We start from the raw sequence: 21863 nt of genomic DNA on the forward strand, positions 1-21863 counted from the left end.
AGTTAAATAGGTATTTACAATTTTTTTTGGTTTTATTTTTATTTGAATCGAGACAAGTAATGGTTCATTTTAAAGATGACTTTCCGTTTTAGGAACTATATAACGTTTTATACATTTATCTCTGTTGTCCCATGATTCTTGTTTTAAAATGTATGTCCCCAGAAACATAATAGGCTGTTGGCCAATAGAAAAGTGTCTGAACCTCTGTGAAGGATGCTTTAGAAAAACTCTCTAACCTCCTCATACTTAGCAGTTCATATTAGCATATGAATATGTCCCCATAAGAGATACTTCATGACTGACAAATTAGTATGCAATTCATCTTTAATTTTCCTAACATGCTTCAAAATCTACAGCTGTGATATATGGTAATCTAAGAATTATATCCAATATGGGGTACCTACTTTTATCCTGTTTTTATCCAGAACGATTTGTGCTCTTAACTGAAATGCTATTAAAAATAGAACTCTGAGATCTTTCCAGATAACTGTGATGGCATGATATTCAGTTGTATATAGATTTACCATAATTCATATAACCATTTTTATGACTAGATATTTGTATAATTTTATCATCATAAACAATGTTATGACAAAGATTATTGTATACACACTTCTGTGTCCATAGAGTGTATATGTGTAATATACATTCCCAAGAGTGGCTTTTTTTGATCAATGAATATATGCATTTAAAATTTTTGTATAGATTGCCAAATTTCCCTTCAAATATACCATGCCACTTTGCACTTTCACCAGATTGTATGAGAATTCTCATTTCCTGTGATCACGTCAATACTAGCTATTATCTGATTTTAAAAAAAATTCTAAATATAGATAGAATTTAATTTTCAATGGCACTAAATATTTGGAAACCATATTCTGTCTTACCTTTTCACCATATAGATACTTGTTGAACCCTATTAATTTGACTTTTTCATATGTTGGTTAGTGTGAGAAAAATCATTAGATCGTGTTTCATGTTCATACATGAATTTCAGTCATTTTCTAGAAATCCGGTGTATTTCTAAGTGTCTGATAGAGTCTCTATTATTTTATTTTGGTTTCCTGGTACATTATTTTACATGTTGTGTGTACTTCAGGGTTAACGATATTTAGTCAACCACCATTTAATATTTTCTGTTGAAAATTTCTTAAATTAACACTTCATAATTTGTGTTATGTTCCCTTGAAATGTCAATATGTATTCTAGGAAAGATGGTTTTCTGTGGACAGATTTCTTTAAGAATTGTTCGGTTAAACACGATCAGACTGCCTCCTCCCTTTCAGGGCTTTTCAGTGGTTATGTGCATTGTAAATCTCCAAGATGTGGGTATGGTACGTTTTATTTCCAAAACATATTTTGCCAGGATAAATTTTTTTTTTTTTTTTGCCCACAGAGAAATTCATGGTATTAGTATTCTGGTTTTGGTTTGGTTAATGGTACTTTGTTATGTATTAAAATGAACTGGTATCAATCATGTGACTAGAAATCGTTTTGAAACTACTTATCACACTTCAACAGTTGTTGTCTAAACTTGTTTTACATGAATACCAAATCATCCCTATTGAATGTTTTGCCTGTGTGACGTTGCCCAAATCTGCACCTAGTGTATACTTTTTATTTCACCTCCTTGTAGAACCCAGAGAAAGGAAATCAATATTGACTTGTTATCTGCTATCATTTAGATTAGATTATTTTCAGTGTAGCTCAGAGGAAGACAGCGATTTTAGTCTTGGTAAATCATGTCTTGTTTGCAGATTGTGAGGAAACAGAGTAGGAAATGGTTATAAATATACTTCTCTTTAATACTCTAAGTTTCTAGTGTCTAAAGACTAGGCCTCGTTGTAATGGAAAACTAAAGCCAGCTTGAAACCAAATGGCTGCCTTTCAAAGACATCTACCTAATAGTATTTTAGCAAAATATTAACAAGCTGAAACATATGCTTACTCACCCGCAGTAATATTCGATATCACACCATATTAGTTGCCGTGAAAAAAATTCGGATGATCCGTTAATGGTGTTATAGCTGAAAATCTGCAATAACTTGTCTTTATTTTTTGCTTCTTTCTGAATGAACCACCTTTATTTTCCTCTTGATCCATTGATCCTGAATATAACATGTTTCAGTTTTGTCAAAATAAGCATCTGTTGAAATATTTTTTACATCGATAATTATATACGAAAAAAAAAAAAACACTGCCATGGAGTCGATTCCGACTCATAGCGAACCTACAGGACAGAGTAGAGCTGCCCGGTAGAGTTTCCAAGGAGCGCCTCGTGGATTCGAACTGCCGACCTTTTGGTTAGCAGCCATAGCACTTAACCACTACACCACTAGGGTTTCCATTGGTAATTATAAGCATAGCCCAAAACTGCATGCTTGGCAGAAACAAGACATCTGTGGGAACAAACTAGCTATGATCCGTTTTTTAGGATCCTGTTTACAGTTCCATCAAAATGGGTTCTCACTTCTTTAGCTTAAGTAAGAGCCTGTACCTTGGTATGTACATTAATTCCATCAAAAACTCTATTAAGGGAGGGTACAAGCTAGGAAAATAAGCCTGTGTACTTAATATAAACTAGTGAAATGCATATATACATTACCTCACCAACAGGTTTAACAAATTTTTATTATGGTTAATGATATAGTAAGATCCACCATTAAGTAAATTGCTCATAGTCTAATAGATGTTTACTGTGCATTTTTTTCAGTGCACATTTAAGGTAAAATTCTGCCTAATTCAGAATAACAGTTTACCTGCAGGTCTCTGAACACTTTATTCCTCAGAGCCACCCATACGCAAAAGGGAATATAAAAATAGGGCATGTTGTTATTAGGTGCCATTGAGTCGGTTCTGACACACAGGGACTCTATGTACAACAGACATACTCACAATCATTGCTATGTTTGAGCCCATCCTGGCAGCCACTGTGTCAATCCTTCTCATTAAGGGTCTTCCTCTTTTTCACTGACCGTCTACTCTACCAAGAATGATGTTCTTCTTCAGGGACTGGTCCCTCCTGATAACATGTCCAAAGTACTTGAATCGAAGTCTTGATGCCCCTGCTTCTAAGGAACATTCTGGCTGTATATTCAATATTCTATATTTTTCACCAACATCATCATTCAAAAGCATCAATTATTCTTTGGTCATCCCTATTCATTGTCAAGCTTTTGCATGCATATGATTGAAAATACCATAGCTTGGGTTAGGCACACCTTAGTCCTCACATTGACATCTTTGCTTTTGAACACTTGAAGTCTTTTGCGGCAGATTTGCCCAATGCAATGCGTCTTTTGATTTCTTTACCATTGCTTCCGTGGCTGTTGATTGTAGATCCAAGTAAAATGAAATCCTTGACAGCTTCAATCTTTCCTCCATTTATCATGATGTTGCTCATTGGTCCAATTGTGAGGATTTTTGTTTTCTTTATATTGAGCTGTAATCCATACTGAAGGCTGTGGTCTTTGTTCTTCATCTGTAAGTGCTTCAAGTCCTCTTCACTTTCAGCAAGCAAGGTTGTGTCATCTGCATGTCGCAGGTTGTTAATGAGTCTTCCTCCAACCCTGAAGCCCTGTTCTTCTTCATATAGTCCAGCTTCTTGAATTATTTGCTCAGCATCAGATTGAATAAGTATGGTGAAAGGATACAACTCTGATTCAACACTCTTCCTGACTTTCAACCATGCAGTAATCCCTTCATCCCTTCTTCTGTTTGAACAACTGCCTCTTGTTCTATGTAGAGGTTCCTTATGAGCACAATTAAGTGTTCTGAAAATTCCCACTCTTCCCAATGTTATCCATAATTTGTTATGATCCACACAGTAGAATGCCTTTGCATAGTCAATAAAACACAGGTAAATATCTTTCTGGTATTCTCTGCTTTCAGCCAGGATCCATCTGACAGCAGCAATGACATCCCTTGTTCCACATCCTCGTCTGAATCCGGCTTGAGCTTCTGTCACTTCCTTGTTGATGTACTGCTGCAACTAGTTTTGAATGATCCATCAGCCCCTATAGCTCACTTAGTAGGATTTCTAGTTAGAGCTTTGTGTGGCCAATGTACATCCATGCCCGTAAGTTACAGAGTTGGGTTGATGGCTTCTCTTTGTGTGTGTGTGTGCGTGCATGTGCATGTGCAGGCGTGTGTGTGTGTGTGTGTGTATGAGAGAGAGAGGGAAACTTTAACACAAGTTCTACAGGGTAATTCATATATTCATGGATAAATAAAGACCAGGGACTTTAGATCTTGATTTTAATCTCTCCAGTTAAACAATTGTAGGCTCCTGTTGGAGCTTCTTGATTTGCCTGTGCCCATTATGCTATCATTTGTAAAACAGAGTCAATATTATCTGCTTATTTTAAAAATGTCCAAGAAGTATTAACACATTTGCAGAGAACTCTAAGATAATGTTTAAGGTTTATAAGATGCTTGATTGCTTGTGTACAAAGACAAACTGAGAATTGTTTTTCTCTTTCAAGTAAACCTTACCTCTGAACATGCATGCAGAATAATTTACCTGACTCGTTAAATGCCTTTCAGTGCTAGGGGAAAAAAGGAGAACAAAAAGACACTTTCTTAAGAAATCTTACTGAGAAGAGGTTTCAGTCATTGCCTTCTGTCATTGCATCTCTTAACATCATTTTCGTCCAGTCTTACCTAAACAGGGGTAGAATTGTTCACTAATTACGAGTATCAGGAGATTTGTTTGATGTAAGACTTAAGAAAAGGTTACACTAAACAAAGGCAAAGTGCTATTTAAAAGACCAGCACACTGTAGCGGCAAGGAAATCAATTTGTTACACACTAAAATAAACATAAAGCATAGTTTTTTTTTCTTCCAGAAGTTGCAGTATAAGTAGCAATTTATAATGCTTGCTTGCCAACAGAGTAGTGCTTAATAAATCTAAGAAATGAAGCTATATTTGAATTCAGGGTGAGCAAGAGCTCTTTAATAAATTGGCCTTCGTTCAAATGAATACAGTGCATTTGTATTGAAAAGCAATTAAAAAAAAGCAATTATTAGAATTTAATTTTTTCAGCAAAGAGGTTTAATTAACTATTTGAAATGATATTTATATTGGGTAATGGAGTTGCTAAGAAAAATGTTATTTTTTTAATAAACTGCATATCCTGATTTTATTATGATTTTAGTTAGGGGTCATTGTTAAAATGTTCCCAGGATTATTAATCATTATTCATGACGTTAGTGTTGTCATTATTATTTATTTATTGACTGCTGACAGAACACCCAACTCTATATACTCACATAGGTATATTTACTATTTTATTTCACATAGTCCAGTTTAAATGAATAATGTAAAGTGAACTGAAATGAAATTATTCTTTTAACTGTAAGTACATTCAAAGTGCATCATTCATAGTATAAAATAGTTTTGCCATTGAAAATGCATTTTTTTTGGTTGAGGTTAATTTAATCTGTCTATAACACTTCTATTTGTGACCTAATTAAAACATAAAAAAGCCATTTACCATGAGTACCTACAGGGGATGTGAAAATGAAATTGTAAAAGAACACCCACAAGTCAAAACATCTTAGTTTTGAACATGCCAATTTTTGTAGAAAAACAGATTTAATAACTGGATTACTAGATAAGAATATATCCTTAATTTTTGAATCACACTTCTGCTGAAAAATGAAAAGTATGTGCCATGGAGAGACATAGTGTAATATAAAATAAACAGTCATTGTGAAAGTTTATTTTTATTCAATGTATGTATACTTCATGCCTGTTAGATGATGATTCATTACTTCCTTGTATTTTAATAATTATATTTAAGATTATCTTGCTAGCTGATTTAGCAGAAAGACAAAACTGCTTTCCAAGTGAAGAACATGTTAAGTTCAAGAAAAAGACACCTGTGAAACAATCCCACACAGCTTTAACTGATTGCTGTGGTCTCAGGTCCGTATATAAACATAGTAATGAATCTGCGGAAACCCCGGTGGTGTAGTGGTTAAGTACTACCGCTGCTAACCAAAGGGTCGGCAGTTCAAGTCCACCAGGTGCTCCTTGGAAACTCTCTGGGACAGTTCTACTTTGTCCTATAGGGTTGCTATGAGTCGGAATTGACTTGACAGCACTGGGTTTGGTTTGGTTGGTAAGGAATCTGCACAAGGAACAGTATGCCTTTGACAACCAAATAAGCATTATTATTAATAATAAGACTTTTGTGTGTTTGTGAATATTACCAGATGTGTTAAAGCGTGTCTCACAAGATGAAGCAAAAACTAAAGATGAAGAAAATCATTGGATAAATCCGGGAAGAATCCTGTTTCACATTCATTCTTATATTCATTCAACATTGGAGCCCTAGTGGCGTAGTGATTAAGGGCTCAGCTGCTAACCAAAAGGTCAGCAGTCTGAATCCATCAGCTGCCCCTAGGAAACCCTATGGGGCAGTTCTACTCTGTCCTATAGGTTCGCTATGGGTTGAAATCCACTCTATGGCAACAGGTTTGATTTTTTGCTTTGATGCATTTCAGAGATTCATCATCTTGAGCAGGACACCCGCCTGTAGGCACACACTTGCATTGCAGCTTTATAATTGCTGTAATAGAAGTGTGTACAAGGAGTGGTGGTGGCACAAAGCATGAGATAATCACTTGTCTTTTAGCGGTGTGGCGAGAGAGAACACGGTCAATTCTTCTGAGGTTTAGGGGATCAGGAAGATTAGGGAAGCCTTTGATGATAAGGTTTTATTGTGGTGATTCTTGAAGAATGAGCTAAGAATTTCTCAGACAGTAGAGAAAGGGCATTCTAGGCTCAAAGAACAAAGTTCTGTCCTTATTACAGCCTTAGCTGAATGCCGCATGCTTTTTCTCCTCATTTCTGTATCTTTATGGAGGAGGGGTCCTAGCGGCACAATGGTTAAGTGCTCAGTTGCTAATTGAAATGTCAGCAGTTCAATCCCACCAGTTTACAGCCTTAGAAACTCTATGGGGCAGTTTTACTTTGCCCTGTAGGATTGCTATGAGTCTGAATCAACTCAACTATAATGGGTTCTTTACTGAAGGCTTTATACGTCATGCAAATTAGCTTAGTACTATGGTAACAGAGAGTAAGGAAGGACTAGTATAGTTTCCAGCCATATTCTCCAAAGAATTTAAAAAATTTTTACTTGGCAAGTACTGTGTGTGTAGACTTCTGAAATTTTAGTGGAAACCGAATAGCAAAATTCTTATGCATATTTTCATGTATATTAAACTTTAGCAATTTTCCAAGGACTTATCTGAAATTTTTTTTTAGAAGTGGAACTTTTTAATCTTCTTGGCTAGCATGGAAGGAGTGACATCAGAACTCACATATAGAGGAGCTATGGTTTTCTAAACAAATATTTCAACAGTGGTATTTGACCTTCGTAACTAAGATAAGTAGTCAGTTATAACATGCAACTCTCAGTGAGTTACCTCATCTTTGGTGATTATTGTAAAATATCCTCCATCATATCCACGATTACACTCACAAAGTGAGTTCAGTATTGGAGAGGAGACAAGATTGAAATATTCTGTCAACTACAAAAGCTTGAGTCAGTGAATGGAAACTTGAGAATGAAGGAGAATGACGAAACCATGGTGTCTTTCCTAAAAAAAAAAAAAATAAAGACGCTTAAAAAATCCTTATAATTCTTATAGGATTCAAGTCTAGAGTGGAATCAAGATAATTGCAATATTCTGTTATTATGACGTTCTTCATGTGCTCTTTTAAAGTCGTTCCCTAATTAATAACCTATATATTGAAGCAGTGTTACACATTACAGGATTTAGTTGAAGAGTATTGTTTTCATCTGTAATGGAAACGAGAGGTGATTTGTGGCAGTGAAGTTGTGGGGCTACCCAAGTAATTCAAGAGGCAGAATACAGTCGCCCTTTCCAAATAAATATTCATCAGTAGGCATTTACTAGCTACTTGCCACATGCTTAGCTCTACATAGTAGGTTCAGTGAGCACTTCTAAGCAAGGAGAAAACACAGTGTATGCCTTCACAAACTGGAGAAGCTCCTACGTTAGCTGAGAAGACAGTATGTATATTCATGAAACAGGCGGAGAACAACAGAAGATATGTATATGCGATAATGTAGTCCAGATGAGCCTATGGACGTTTATATAGCTTAATGATTCAATCTAGGAGCCATCACTTTTCTTCCGTTGTTCATCGCTTCATGGAGACAGTGACACTAACCTACTACTTTCCTTGAGGGGACGTTATAAAGATAAATGAACTAACCTTTGTAAAGGAGTTTGAACTCAGAGGGAAGAAGGCATTAGAAAAATACAGTGAAAAGGAACATATCATAAATCAGGGTAAGCTTGGTTATGACAGAAAGACTAATAAATCATTCCTTTGTTTACTTTCATTTTCCTCCCTATTTAACAATTAAGCCTTTTAAAATACCTGGTGTGTAAGATGGCAAAAATAACAGTAAATTGGGCTGAAATATCCTAATGCACAGGCTTTTGAAACAAACACAGTGCCTATTTTTAGCCATGCCTTTATTTTAAAAGGGTCCTTTACACAACGGCTTTAGCACCGGTCTGTAATAATAGAGATCACTAGATGTATCTATTTGTCAGTAATTGCAAGGCATGATTTTGTGGCAGGGAAGAGTGGAAGAAAATGGTTTGGTTTTATTTTTTTTTTAAGTTCTAAAATACCTTTTCTGTCAGGCTCCAACATCAGAGTGTTTATCTCTTCCTCTTTTAAATTAATTATGCACAGTTATTTTTTCCTACCCAGGGTGATGGTCAAGAACCTAAGCCTAATATCTCCAACAGTTCTTCTGATTACTGAGGAAGAATGATTCATTTAAAAAGGTATGGGTTTCCAAATTCAATTTTTTTTTGAAGCGTATGTGTTGTGTTCCATAGATTTACCAATCTCAGCAGCCTAAATGATGTCTTTAAGTTGTATATTTTGAAATCTGAGGGCTTCAGTTTATGTATGCTGGAACTAGGAAACCTCTCTTTCCTCCCCTTCTTTTCTTACTTCCTACTTTTTTTTCCTTTCCATTCCTTTTGTAATTCAGGCGAAGCGTGTTGAGTGTTGAGGAGTATCTCAGTTTTTCACACATTATCAATCACTGGACTGGGTAAGGCCCCTCTCCTGCGGTATGCTTTCAAAATGCTGTTTTGTGTGCGTGTGTTTGTAATTTAAGTAAATAGAATTAATTTTAAATAATAATATGTAACACTGACATAGCACTGTGCCAGGCACTGCTCTAAACACCTTTATATATACTAACTCATTTAGTGCTCACAACAACCTTATGACATAGGTGGTATTATTATCCCCATAAACAGAAGAGGAATCTAAGGCACAGAGAATTTAAGTAACTTAGCTAAAAAAGGTCACACAGCTAGGAAGCGGTGCAGTCGGGATTAAAATCCGTTCATCTGTTTTTGAGATCCTTGCTCTTAACCACTGTCAAACTGTCTTTTGCTATTCAGGGTTATTCTATTTCTTATCTTTTTGTTAAACACTTTTTAGGGTGCCTGTGTCTTGCTATATGTATATGTAAATCCACTGCATCTAAATGCTGGGAGTCCACTTCATAGGTTTAGGAACCGTTTTGCCTTAAATCGCATCAATTGTTCCAGGTTGATCTTGAGCGCAGGAGTGGTATGGGCTAGGATAGAGAAGGAGGTCAGGACGGATGTAGCAAAACGTGGCTTAAAATATTTGACAGGGATGAGTTAATTCTTGTTTCACCTATATGTCTGAATTCTTCCCAAAGATGATTATGCCTAATAACAAGGTCATTGTGAAACAATGAAAAAATTGGGAAATTCCTGGTAATTTATGCACGGCTGAAAAAAAAAGTCTAAGGGACATATATTTTTAAAGGAAAAAATTAATGGACATAGTTATACCGTGAATTGACCACGTATTAAGGCTAATACTGTTGCTCTTAAGAAAACATGATGAGAAAATTTGTTCAACAAATATACACTGGGATCTGTTATGTGCCAAGAACTAAGAAACCAGAGTAAGAGTTTGGTAAACTAGTAATTTTCAGATGGTTAAATGGTGCCATTGTTACCTAGGAATATTTTAGAATCCCATTGGATAACATTTTCAAAACAATACAAACAGAACAACCAGAACGGAAATAATGAGAATGTTAGTGTATTGTGAAGAATGTAACCAGTGTCACTGAACAACTTGTGTAGAATTTGTTGAATGGGGACCTAAACTGCTGTGTAAACGTTCACCAAAAACACAACAAAATATTATTTAAAAATGAGCAAAGAAAAAACAGAAGGGATTCTTACTTGTCGAGGCTTATTGCAGACATCCTAGCAGTCTGATCTTTTCTCTATGATGCTCTGTTTATTTGAAATCACGTTCTCTTTTTCCTTCTGGATCATTTCTAAAGTTAAATTCCTCATACACTGCGTTCACCACAATATTCCTGACCTCTACACAAATGTCACTCCTTTTTAAATCACTTATTATTGCAGTATTCTTTTACCAGTTGCCCTGATGGTGGTTGTTTAATTCATAAGAACAAGGATTATAGTTAAGCTCTGTACCAACAGAAGCACTTTGTGTCTAGGCTCTGTAAGGTAAAGATGTAAACATGTGCTTTAGAATACAAAAGAACAAAGTGTGAGCATAAGAGGTTGAACGTTTTTTTAATATTCCATGGAATTGAATCCTCACAGCATTTAAATTTTAATATGTTTCGTGATTTAGTATTTCTAAGGTTAACCAGAGCTATAACCAAGAAAACAGAGGGGGTTTGTGTGAGCTGAAGCATGATTTAGAAATAACGTGCACAAAACAGAGTACTTCATATTGTATATCCCATACAGAACAAACAGCCTGCTATTGGCTTAACTCATCAGCTGAGTGGCACGATGTGTTCCAAATGTAACACAAGCAAGTATCAGGGTTTAGAGACAAATCCTGCAATTCCCACAAAATGGAGTCTCCATGTATTTTACCTGACACATAGGATGATTATTGAAATGCCAATGGAAATCTGGTTCTTTTAATTGAAAAAATGTATGCACATACATAAAAATACCACTGACAAGTTAAATCCTTGAGACTAAATCTATAAAACAGGCTATTTCCAGCAAACTATTATTTTCAGGCCTTCGAACTGGTTCTAAGCTGTTTCAGTCATGGCCGATGGAAACAAGGGCAGTTTACCCGTCGCACAGCAACCAAACCTTTTGTGTTCCGGATTTGCGAGTAGAAAACAAGCAGCTGTGCCCGCTCAGACATGGTGAGGGGCCATGCCACTCTGAATATGTATCGTTCTCCACAGTCCTGCTAATAATCCAATATCCCACATCAGGCTCCTGAAAGTTTTGTGATGCGGGAGATTGAATTATTGGCAAGCCTGTGGAGAGCGACACACATTCAAAGTGGTGTGGTTGGACCCCCATATATGAGTGGGCACAGCTGCCTGTTTTCTACTCAGATCAAAATCTGTGAGCACAAAAGATTCGGTGGCAATGCAATGCGTACGCGGGCCTTGTTTCCGTGGGCCGTGACTGAACTGCTATGAACCGGTTCAAAGCCCTGATTATTTTGGCTTTGATATCTCCTGCCAGTTTACAGTGAATCCATTGTGAATGATCTGCTGCTTACTTCTCTCAAAGAGGATTTGCTACATTGAGTTCCTTTTGCTGACTTTAGTGTAGCTATCATTCCATTTAAAGAAAAAAAAAAGGGTCAGGGAAATAATCGTTTCCCAGCTAATCAATATTTATAGTGTGACATGATCTCAAATAGGAGCAGTATATTACTTGTTTTTTGTTTGGTTGAAATGAAGCTGCCATTGTGTTGTACATCTCAGAATTGGCTTGTTTTATTTTGTTTATTGCGGTAAAATATCACAGAAATTGCTGTTTCAACCAGTCTTAAGTGTACAATTTAGTGACGTGAATCACATTTACCATGCTGTGCTTTTGTCACTACTATCCATTTCCAAAAAAAGTTTTCATCACCCCAAGCAGAAACCCAGTAAGCCTTAAGCTGTAACCTCCCCACTCCCTCCATCCCATGGTAACCACTGATAAACTTTTGACTATTCATTTCTTGTTCTAGATATTTTATATAAGTGAAATCATACAACTTTTGAGTCTGGCTTATTTCTCTTAACATAATATTTTCAAGGTTTATCCATGTGGTAGCATGGATCAGAACTTCTTTTCTCTTTATGACTGAATAATATTCCATGTTATGTACATACCATATTTTTTAATTCGTTCATCTGTTGATGGACATTTGGGTTGTTCCCACCTTTTCACTATTGTAAATAATGCTGCAGTTAATATTGGCGTACAAACATTTGAGTGTCTGATTTCAAGTATTTTGCGTGTGCACTTTATGACCCAGGAATAGAATTGCTGGGTCATAAGGTGATTCTATGTTTAATTTTTTAAGGAATCACCAAGCTGTTTTCTGCAAAGGCTGCATTATAAATCCCGACCAGCAATGAATAAGGGTTCCAATTTCTCCGTGTCCCTTCCAAACTTGTTTTCTACTTTTTTCACAATAGTGTATGGTTTATACCATGGGCTCCCAAAAGAATGAACAAATCTCTCGTGGAAGAAGTACAACTGAAATGCTCCTTAGAAGCAAGGATGGCGAGACTACCTGTCACATACTTTGGACACGTTATCAGGAGGGATCAGTCCTTGAAGAAGGACATCATATCTGGTAAAGTAGAGGGTCAGCGAAAAAGAGGAAGACCTTCAACGAGATGGACTGACACAGTGGCTTCAACAGTGGGCTCAAGCATGACAACAATTATGAGCATGGCGCAGGACCGAGCAGTGTTTCTTTCGGTTGTACGTAGGGTTGCTATGAGTTAAAACTGACTAGAGGGCACCTAACAACAACAGTAATAGCTTCTACTCTGACCTGTAGGGTCGCTATGAGTTGGAATCAACTCGGCAGCAACAGGTTTGGTTTTTAGTTAGTGGATGTGAAGTGGTATCTCACTGTGGTTTTGACGTGCATTTCCCTAACGACTAATGCCTCAGCCCTGGTGGCACAGTGCTTAGGAACTACGGCTGCTAAACAAAAGGTCAGCAGTTCGAATCCTTGGAAACCCAATGGGGCAGTTCTACTCTGTCCTATAGGGTCGCTACAAATCGGAATCAACTCGAAGTCAACAGGTTTGGTTTGTTTTTTTTTTTTTAATGACTAATGATGTTAAGCATCCATTCATGTGCTTGTTGGCCATTTTTATATCTTCTTTGAAAAAATGTCTAAGTTCTTTTGTCCTTTTTTTTAATTGGGGTGCTTGGTCTTTTGTTGAGTCATATAAATTTCTTGTATATTCTGGATATTTAACCCTTACGAATATATGGTTATCACCTATTTTCTACCATTCTGTAGATTGCCTATTCACTTATTTGGTAAAGTCCTTTGATGCACAAAAGTTTTTATTTTGATGAAGCCCATTTTATCAATTTTTTTTCTTTGGTTGCTCGTGCTTTTGGTGTCATATCTAATGACCCACTGTCAAAAACTAGGTCCCAAAGCATTACTGCTATGTTTTCTTCTAAGAGTTTTATGGTTTTAGCTCTTGTATTTAGTTCATTGATTCATTTTGAGTTAATTTGTGTATGTGATGTGATGTGTGGGTCCAACTTTATCCTTCTGCATGTGGCAATCCAGTTGTGCCAGCACCGTTTATTGAAAAGACTATACTTTCTTCATTGAATGGACTTGGCACACTTATCAAAAATCAATTGACCATAGATGTATGGGTTTAATTCTGGGTTCTCAATTCTATTCCATTGGTACGTGTGTCTGTTCTTGTACAAGTACCATATCGTTTTGGTTATTATAGCTTTATAGTATATTTCAAAATCAGGAAGTGTGAGTCCTCCTAATTTGTTCTTCTTTTTAAAGATTGTTTTGGCTATTTGGGGCCCCTTGCAATTCCACATGAATTTGAGGATTGGTTTTTCCATTTCTGCAAAGAAAAAAAGGCCCTTAGAATTTTGATATGGATCTCTTTGGGCAGTATTGACATCTTAAGACTATTTTCAACCCATGAACATGAAATTTCTTTCGGTTTATTTATTCTTTAAATTCTTTCAGCAATGTTTCATAATTTCAGTGTACGATACCTTCTTCCTAGGTATTTTATTCTTTTACATGCTATTGTAAATGGAATTATTTTCTTTATTTCCGTTTCTGATTGTTCATTGCAAGTGTATAGAAACAACAGACTTTTGAGTTGATCTTGTATCATGCAACTTTGCTGAATTAGTGTATTCTACTAGAATTTTTTGTGCATTTAGGAATAGTATTACTTCTTTCCTAACTTGGATACGTTTTATTTCTTTTCCTTGCCTAATTGCTCTGGCTGGAACTTTCAGTAAAATGGTGAAAAATGGTGGCAAAAGTGGGCATCCTTGTCTTGTTTCTGACCTTAGATAGAATGTTCTCTGTCTTTCTTCATTGAGTATGATGTGATCTGTGGGGTTTTCATAAATGCCCATTATTGTATTGAGGAATTTCCCTTCTATTCCTACCTGGCTGAGTGTTTTTATCATGGAAGGAAGTTGGATTTTTCCAAATGCCTTCTCTGCGTTGGTTGAGATGATCATGTAGTTCTTTTCCTTTGTTCTGTTAATGTGATGTATTGCATTGATTGATTTTCTTATGTTATACCACCCTTGCATTCCTGGGACAAATCCCATGTGGTCATGGAGTAATCCTTTAGATATGTTGTTGGATATGGTTTTCTAATATTTTGTCCAGCATTTTTGCATCTGTACTCAAGGGGATATTGGTATGTAGTTTTCTTTTCTTGTGGTATCCTTGTTGGCCTTTAGTATCAGAGTAATGCTAGCCTGACAGAATGAGTTAGGAAGTGTTCCCTTGTCTTCTTTTTAGAAGGGTTTGAGAAGCATTAGTGTCAATTATTCTTTGAATGTTTAGTAGAATTCCCCAGTGAAGCCATCTGGTCCTGGACTTTTCATTGTTAGGAGGCTTTTGATTACTGGTTTAATTTATTCACTTTTTATTAATCTGTTGAGATTTTTCACTTCTTGAGTCAATTTAGGTACTTTATGTGTTTCTAGAAATTTGTCCAATTCATCAAAGTTATCCAATTTGTTGGCGTAAAATTGTTCATAGTATTGCAATAATTTTTATTTCTGTAGAGACAGTAGTAAAGCCCCTGCTTTCATTTCTGATTTTAGTTATTCACATCTTCTCTCACTTTCTTTGTGAGTCTGGCTAAAGGTTTGTCAATCTTATTGATCTTTTTGAAAAAAAAATTTCTGGTTTCATTGATTCTCTCTATTGTTTTTCCTATTTTTTTTAATTTTTATTTATCTCTTCTGTGATCTTTGATTGTAATCTGTCTTAGTGTGGATCTCTCTGGATTTATCCTACTTGAAGTTTGCTGATCTTCTTGGATTTGTAGATTAATGTCCTTGGTCAAGTCTGTCAAGTTTTCTTCCAGCATTTCTTCTAATATTCTCTCTGTCAATTTCTTTCCTTCCCTTCTTTTAGGATTCCCATGATGCATATGTTGGTTTGCTTGAACTTATTTCATAATTCCATTATGCCATGATCACTTTTCTTTATCCTTTACTCCTGTTACTTTTCAGCCTAATACTTTGATTGCCTTATCTGTTAGTTCATTATTCTTTTCTCTTCCAGTTCAAATTTGCTTGAGTCACTCCATTGATTTTTTTTTTAATTTCAGTTCTTGTATTTTCCAGCTCCAATAATTCTGTTTGGTTATTTTTTATAGCTTCTATCCGTATTAAAATACTTGTTTTCTGTATCATTTTCCTGGTTTCCTTTAGATCATTGTCCATGTTTTTCTTTAGTTCTTTGAGCATATTTAATATTGTTGTTTTAAAGTCTTCTAATCTGTCTATTATGTGGGATTCCATAGGGATGCTTTCTGTCACTTTGTTTTGTTCTTTTGCTTGGGCTAACATTCCATGTTTCTTTGTTGTTGTTGTTGTTGTTGTTGAAACTGGGACATTTGACTATTTATAATGTGCAACTCTGGAACTCAGATTCTTCCACTTCTTCAGGAATTGGAATATTTTTTAATCATTGAAGGCTATAATAACACATACGCTCAGTGACCTCCCCTAAATATTTTTGCAAAGACCACCCTTGAATGTGCGTGTGGGCTCTGAGAACTCTCTTCTACAATCCAGGTACGGCCAGTGTTTGCTTCTACCTCAGAGGAAAAACAAAGAGCAAAATCCAGAAAATATCTGATACTTTCACTTCTTAGGGATTGCTGTTGCTACTTAATAAAGGATGCAGTCAAATGTTTATTTATTGGCATTTCTAAACTGTTTTTGCAAAGTGTGTGTTCCAATTTTCTTATCTCTGCAGTCAGTCAGTGGCCTGGCAGATTTCACGAAAAAAAAAAAGAAAGAAAGAAAAAGAAAAAAGGCATGCTGACGATTTAAATTGTTGCTGCTAGGAGAAGCTGCTACTGCAACAGGGCCGAAATTGCCAAAATCATCTCCACCCATCTCTCAGGGAACCATCAAGGAAACCAAACTGTACAAACTGTGCAACCCCACATTTTGGAGGATAAGGCCCCCACTGCCTGTCTGGCACCAGCCAGCTGCTCTAGGAACACAGGCCACCTTCCCCACCACTGTGGCAGGGCTGAGGAATTATGGATGGTAGCTGTTTGGCACATGTGATTCACCTACAGAAAATCAGCAGTGTTTTCTTTCATCAGGTACTCCTCTGTTTGGTTTAAATGCCTGATCAAGTTCCAGAGTTCCAAAATATTTGGTTCCAATTGCTTTTTTCAGTTCAGTTGTTATTTTGGTGGAGGGTCTGGCCTGTGGAGCTTCCTACTCCACTATTTTGCATGACATCACTCTTGTTTTTAAACCCAATCATTTGTGTGTCTTTCATACAACAAAAATGCTGTTTCTGTTCTAGTTATTTATTTTTTTTAGAAATCCTTTGTTTTCAAAGAAATGCATAAATTAATATATCTGAGACTATATGGAAGGGTATTTTCAAACTCCAGTAAAAAAAAAAAAAACCATATTGGAACTGAGGAGGGGGGTGTGGTAATTAAAGGAGCGTTTGAATCAAAATTAATTTCTTAGAGCTATCATACTTTATTGCAGTCGTTATCAGTAATACTTATGAGTGTGAGATAAGATAACAATGTTTTGCACTAGAGATATTAAACATATTATCAAAAATTATTTTAAATGTTTGCATTCAGTAAATAAAAAAAAACTACATGAAAAATACACTGTCAAGGAAGAAGTTTGTAAATATTCACTTTCTAGCCTTTAGTGCTTATTTTAATATCTAGCATACCCACTCTCTCTGGAGTTGGTAATACCCTCTAGAATGGATTAATTGTTATGATTGTTTAAATTGATTTTACTGTTTATCAGCTCTTATTCAGCAGATGGCGAGTTTGCTGACACAGCAGTGTACCGTACATTCATCCTCCCAGATTCTATCAGTGCTCTAATTCAGTGCAGGCCTATCACTGGTGTTTCAATGTGATGAACTTAATGCAGCACTGTAAAACTCTAGAAATGACATTAGGGACTTTGTTGTCTGGGAGGTTTTGAGGGAAACAACCAGATAAAAATAAAATGGACATAGCATAACTTACCAGACTTTGAAAAAATTTTACCCATGTACACAATGATGTATTTGGTGTTGGAACAGTAGGGCACATTTATATAACTTTAATAACTCTGAACAGCTCTTTACAAAGAGTGACTTCTGCATATGGATTCTTCGTTATTCTAAGTTTCTTAATTCAAAACAATCAATTCCCTATCATCTCTTTAAAAACCTGCTTCCATTTATAAATGTTACACTTTCTTTCTAGTCTATGGATTTTCTTCACCACTGTTCCACCATAGCCATCTTCTTAACCTTACATTTTGACCAGGCAGAACACAAATCTTTGTTCATATTCAAATTTGGATCCTCCCTACTTCTGTCCTCTGTACATTTTAAGAGATAATTGAAAACTGGCAACAATAACATGATAGAATAGACTAAGTGTAGCAAATTCTTCAAATATCTTTTACTTTATCCAGAGGGAAAGAAAAGGGGTGCTGCCTTTTCTAAAGCTAACTATTCCCAATGTGTTCTTTTTGTATTCCCTCAAGCTACTTCAGTACCTTTACTGATTTGTTATGCCACCTTATTTTTTATTTCTTCCTTTCCACTGATTTCCTCTTTGGCATATAGATATACACAAGGTTCTGCCTTTTAAAAACACCTTCTTTCAAGCTAACAATTCCCTCAAGCTGGTAATTCCTCAAGCTATTGCCCTATTTTCCTCTTTTTCCTTATCATCACACTTTTTGAAAGCCTATTTAATTCTGGATGACTCCCCTATTCTCTTCACTCCCCAGTTCACTGCAGTAGAGTTTCTGTCCCAACTACTTTACTGAAACTTAAAAGGTAGCGTTGACTACCTTCTTGGTTTTAAATGGATAACCTATCATTGCTAAATCCAGTGGCCCCTTAAGTAACTCCTTACTTGATCTATCTTCAGCAGTGATAAATCTTTTATTCCAGAAACCCTTTCTCTCATATATATATATATTTTTCCAAGTTACGACTTTCAATGTCAGTGTCTTACTAGCCCATCTTCTCACTCTTCTTTGCTGAGTTCTCTTCCTCAAAATGTTAAATATTAATATTTCCCAAAAGACTTACTTTTGGTCATCTCTTCATACTCTATGTGTTCTTCCAAATAAATTAAGCCACCTATATGATTTTAAATACAATTTATGTGCAGGTAACTTTAAAGTCTGTGTCTTCAAGCCTGATCTGTATTTCATACATATATGAACTAACAAGAAGTATCCACCAGGCACTTCAAACACTGCGTCTTCCAAATCAAAATTATTATTAAAACCCATTTTCACTCCTGTATTCCACATCTTATTTAATGCCATCTTCTTCCTTCCCTCTTGAGTTTCTAGAGTATCATTGATGTTTCACTCACCTTTAATATCCATATCTAATGACTCTCCAAGTCCAATCAATCATGACTCGCAAATATATGTTGAGTAGTTTTCTTCTGTCCATTGCTACCTTTACTATCTTATTATTTGTCTCTTCAACTATTTATTATACCTTTATTATTGGCTACTCTATTAATATATTCTCTTTTCTCTAATCCATTTTTGTCACAGTTATATTTTTAAATATAATTTGTTCATGAAATTTGCCTACTTAGGATACAGCTTAAGCAATAACTCTGAGGTAGTACTCTGCAAGTATGGAGCACCAACCTTCTACATGCCATATTTACACTAAACAGACCTCTGTGTACACTGTTTCCTCGGTAGGAAGAATACATGAGTTCAGGAACCAAGGGACAGAAGAAGGAGTGGCTTCAAGTACCGTCACTCCCAGTGACACACTTTGTGTTTCCTGTCCCTGCAACTGTGGAGTCTACAATGTTGAAGTTCCCAAAATAGATGCACACTTGCTGTATGTCACTAAATTATAAACTACAGATGCCATGAGGACACTTTGGAAACCTTGTGTTCAGGGGCCATCAGGCCAGAGAGGAGTCATAATTATGGCAGGGATACCTAGCAGCAGAAGAGGTAGGACTAGTCTTAAACAATGAGGACTGGGAGAAATAGGTGAACCATATGGGTTCTTCATATTCCTTCCCCCTTTACAGCTGTCAGTGGACACATGCAGCAACCTCTACATGAGGAGGATCTGACTACTAGAGGCAGCAACCTCTACCTGAGAAGTATATGATTACTAGGGGCTTAGACTCCTCAGGCATGAAGGTCTGTGTCACACCACAGTGAAGCCCCTAAGGCCTGCCAAGAAGATAGCTAAGGATGAGGGCAATTAAGAATGAATAGTGGAGGAGGGAGAGGGTGAGAACCAATTGCATCCCTGAGACCAAAGACAACAGTGGGGCTCTAAGTTGTCCCACTAACTTCCCTTTTCTATGCATCTCATTAGGAAAAGAGACTGAGAACGGCGGAGGAGCTGCTCCCCAAACATTCATGGAGAAGTGCATCTGTACAGTGCAAGTGGTGGACTGTGGCTCAGAATCTCCCTTCAAGAAATCCTGCTACAGTTCCCATCCAAATTCCAATGACTTTTTTTTAATAAGATGCAGAAACAAATCACCAACTTCATATGGAAGGGAAAGAGGCCCCGAATAAGCAAAGCATTACTGAAAAAGAAGAACAAAGTGGGAAGCCTCGCTCTACCTGATTTTAGAACCTATTATACTGCCACAATAGTCAAAACAGCCTGGTACTGGTATAACAACAGATACATAGACCAATGGAACAGAATTGAGAATCCAGACATAAATCCATCCACATATGAGCAGCTGATATTTGACAAAGTCCCAAAATCTGTTAAATGGGGAAAAGACAGTCTCTTCAACAAATGGTAATGGTGTAACTGGATATCTGTCTGCAAAAAAATGAAACAAGACCCATACCTCACACCATGCACAAAAAACAACTCAAAATAGATCAAAGACCTAAATATAAAATGTAAAAAGATAAAGATCATGGAAAAAAAATAGGGACAACACTAAGGGCCCTAATATATGGCATAAACCATATATAAAACATTACTAACAATGTACAAACACCAGAAGAGAAATCAGATAACTGGGAGCTCCTAAAAGTCAAACACCTGTGCTCATCTAAAGACTTCACCAAAACAGTAAAAAGATTACCCACAGACTGGGAATAAGTTTTTAGCTATGACATTTCCAATCAGCATCTGACCTCTAAAATCTACATGATGATGCAAAAAACTCAACTGCAAAAAGATAAATAACCCAATTAAAAAGTGGGCAAAGGATATGAACAGACACTTCACTAAAGAAGACATTCAGATGGCTAACAGATACATGAGGAAATGGTCATGATCATTAGCCATTAGAAAAATGCAAATCAAAACTATAATGAGATTCCATTTCACTCCAACAAGGCTGGCATTAATCCAAAAAACACAAAATAATAAATGTTGGAGAGGTTGTGGAGAGACTGGAACACTTATACACTGCTAGTGGGAACATAAAATGGTATAAACACTTTGGAAATTGATTTGGCGCTTCTTTAAAAAACTAGAAATAGAACTACCATACAATCCAGCAGTCCCACTCCTTGGAATATATCCTAGAGAAATAAGAGCCTTTACACGAACAGCTATATGCACACCCATGTTCATTGCAGCACTGTTTACAATAGCAAAAAGATGGAAGCAACCGAGGTGCCCATCAACGGATGAATGGATAAATAATGGTGTATTCACACAATGGAATACTACACATTGATGAAGAACAATGATGAGTCCATGAAACATTTAATAACATGGAGGAATCTGGAAGGCATTATGCTGAGTGAAATTGGTCAGTTAAAAAAAGTAAGACCACTATTATAAGAACTCAAGAAATAGTTTAAACAGAGAAGAGAATATTCTTTGATGGTTACGGGGTGGGGGAGGGAAGGAAGGAGGGGAAGGGATTTTGACTTATCAGATAGTAAATAAGAAGTATTTTAGATGAAGGGAAAGACAACACACAATACAGGAGAGGACAGCACAAATGGACTAAACCAAAAGCAAAGAAATTTGCTGAATAAACTGAACGCTTTGAAAGCCAGCATAGCAGGGACAGGTGTTTGGGGACCATGGTTTCAGGGGACATCTAAGTCAATTGGCATAATATAATCTATTAAGAAAACATTCTGCATCCCACTTTGGAGACTGACATCTGGGGTCTTAAATGCTCGCAAGTGGCCATTTAAGATGCATCAATTGGTCTCAACCCACTTGGAGAAAAGGAGAATGAAGAACACCAAAGACACAAGGTAATTATGA

Source organism: Elephas maximus, chromosome X, assembly GCF_024166365.1.
Source record: "Elephas maximus indicus isolate mEleMax1 chromosome X, mEleMax1 primary haplotype, whole genome shotgun sequence".
Taxonomy (NCBI): domain Eukaryota; kingdom Metazoa; phylum Chordata; class Mammalia; order Proboscidea; family Elephantidae; genus Elephas; species Elephas maximus.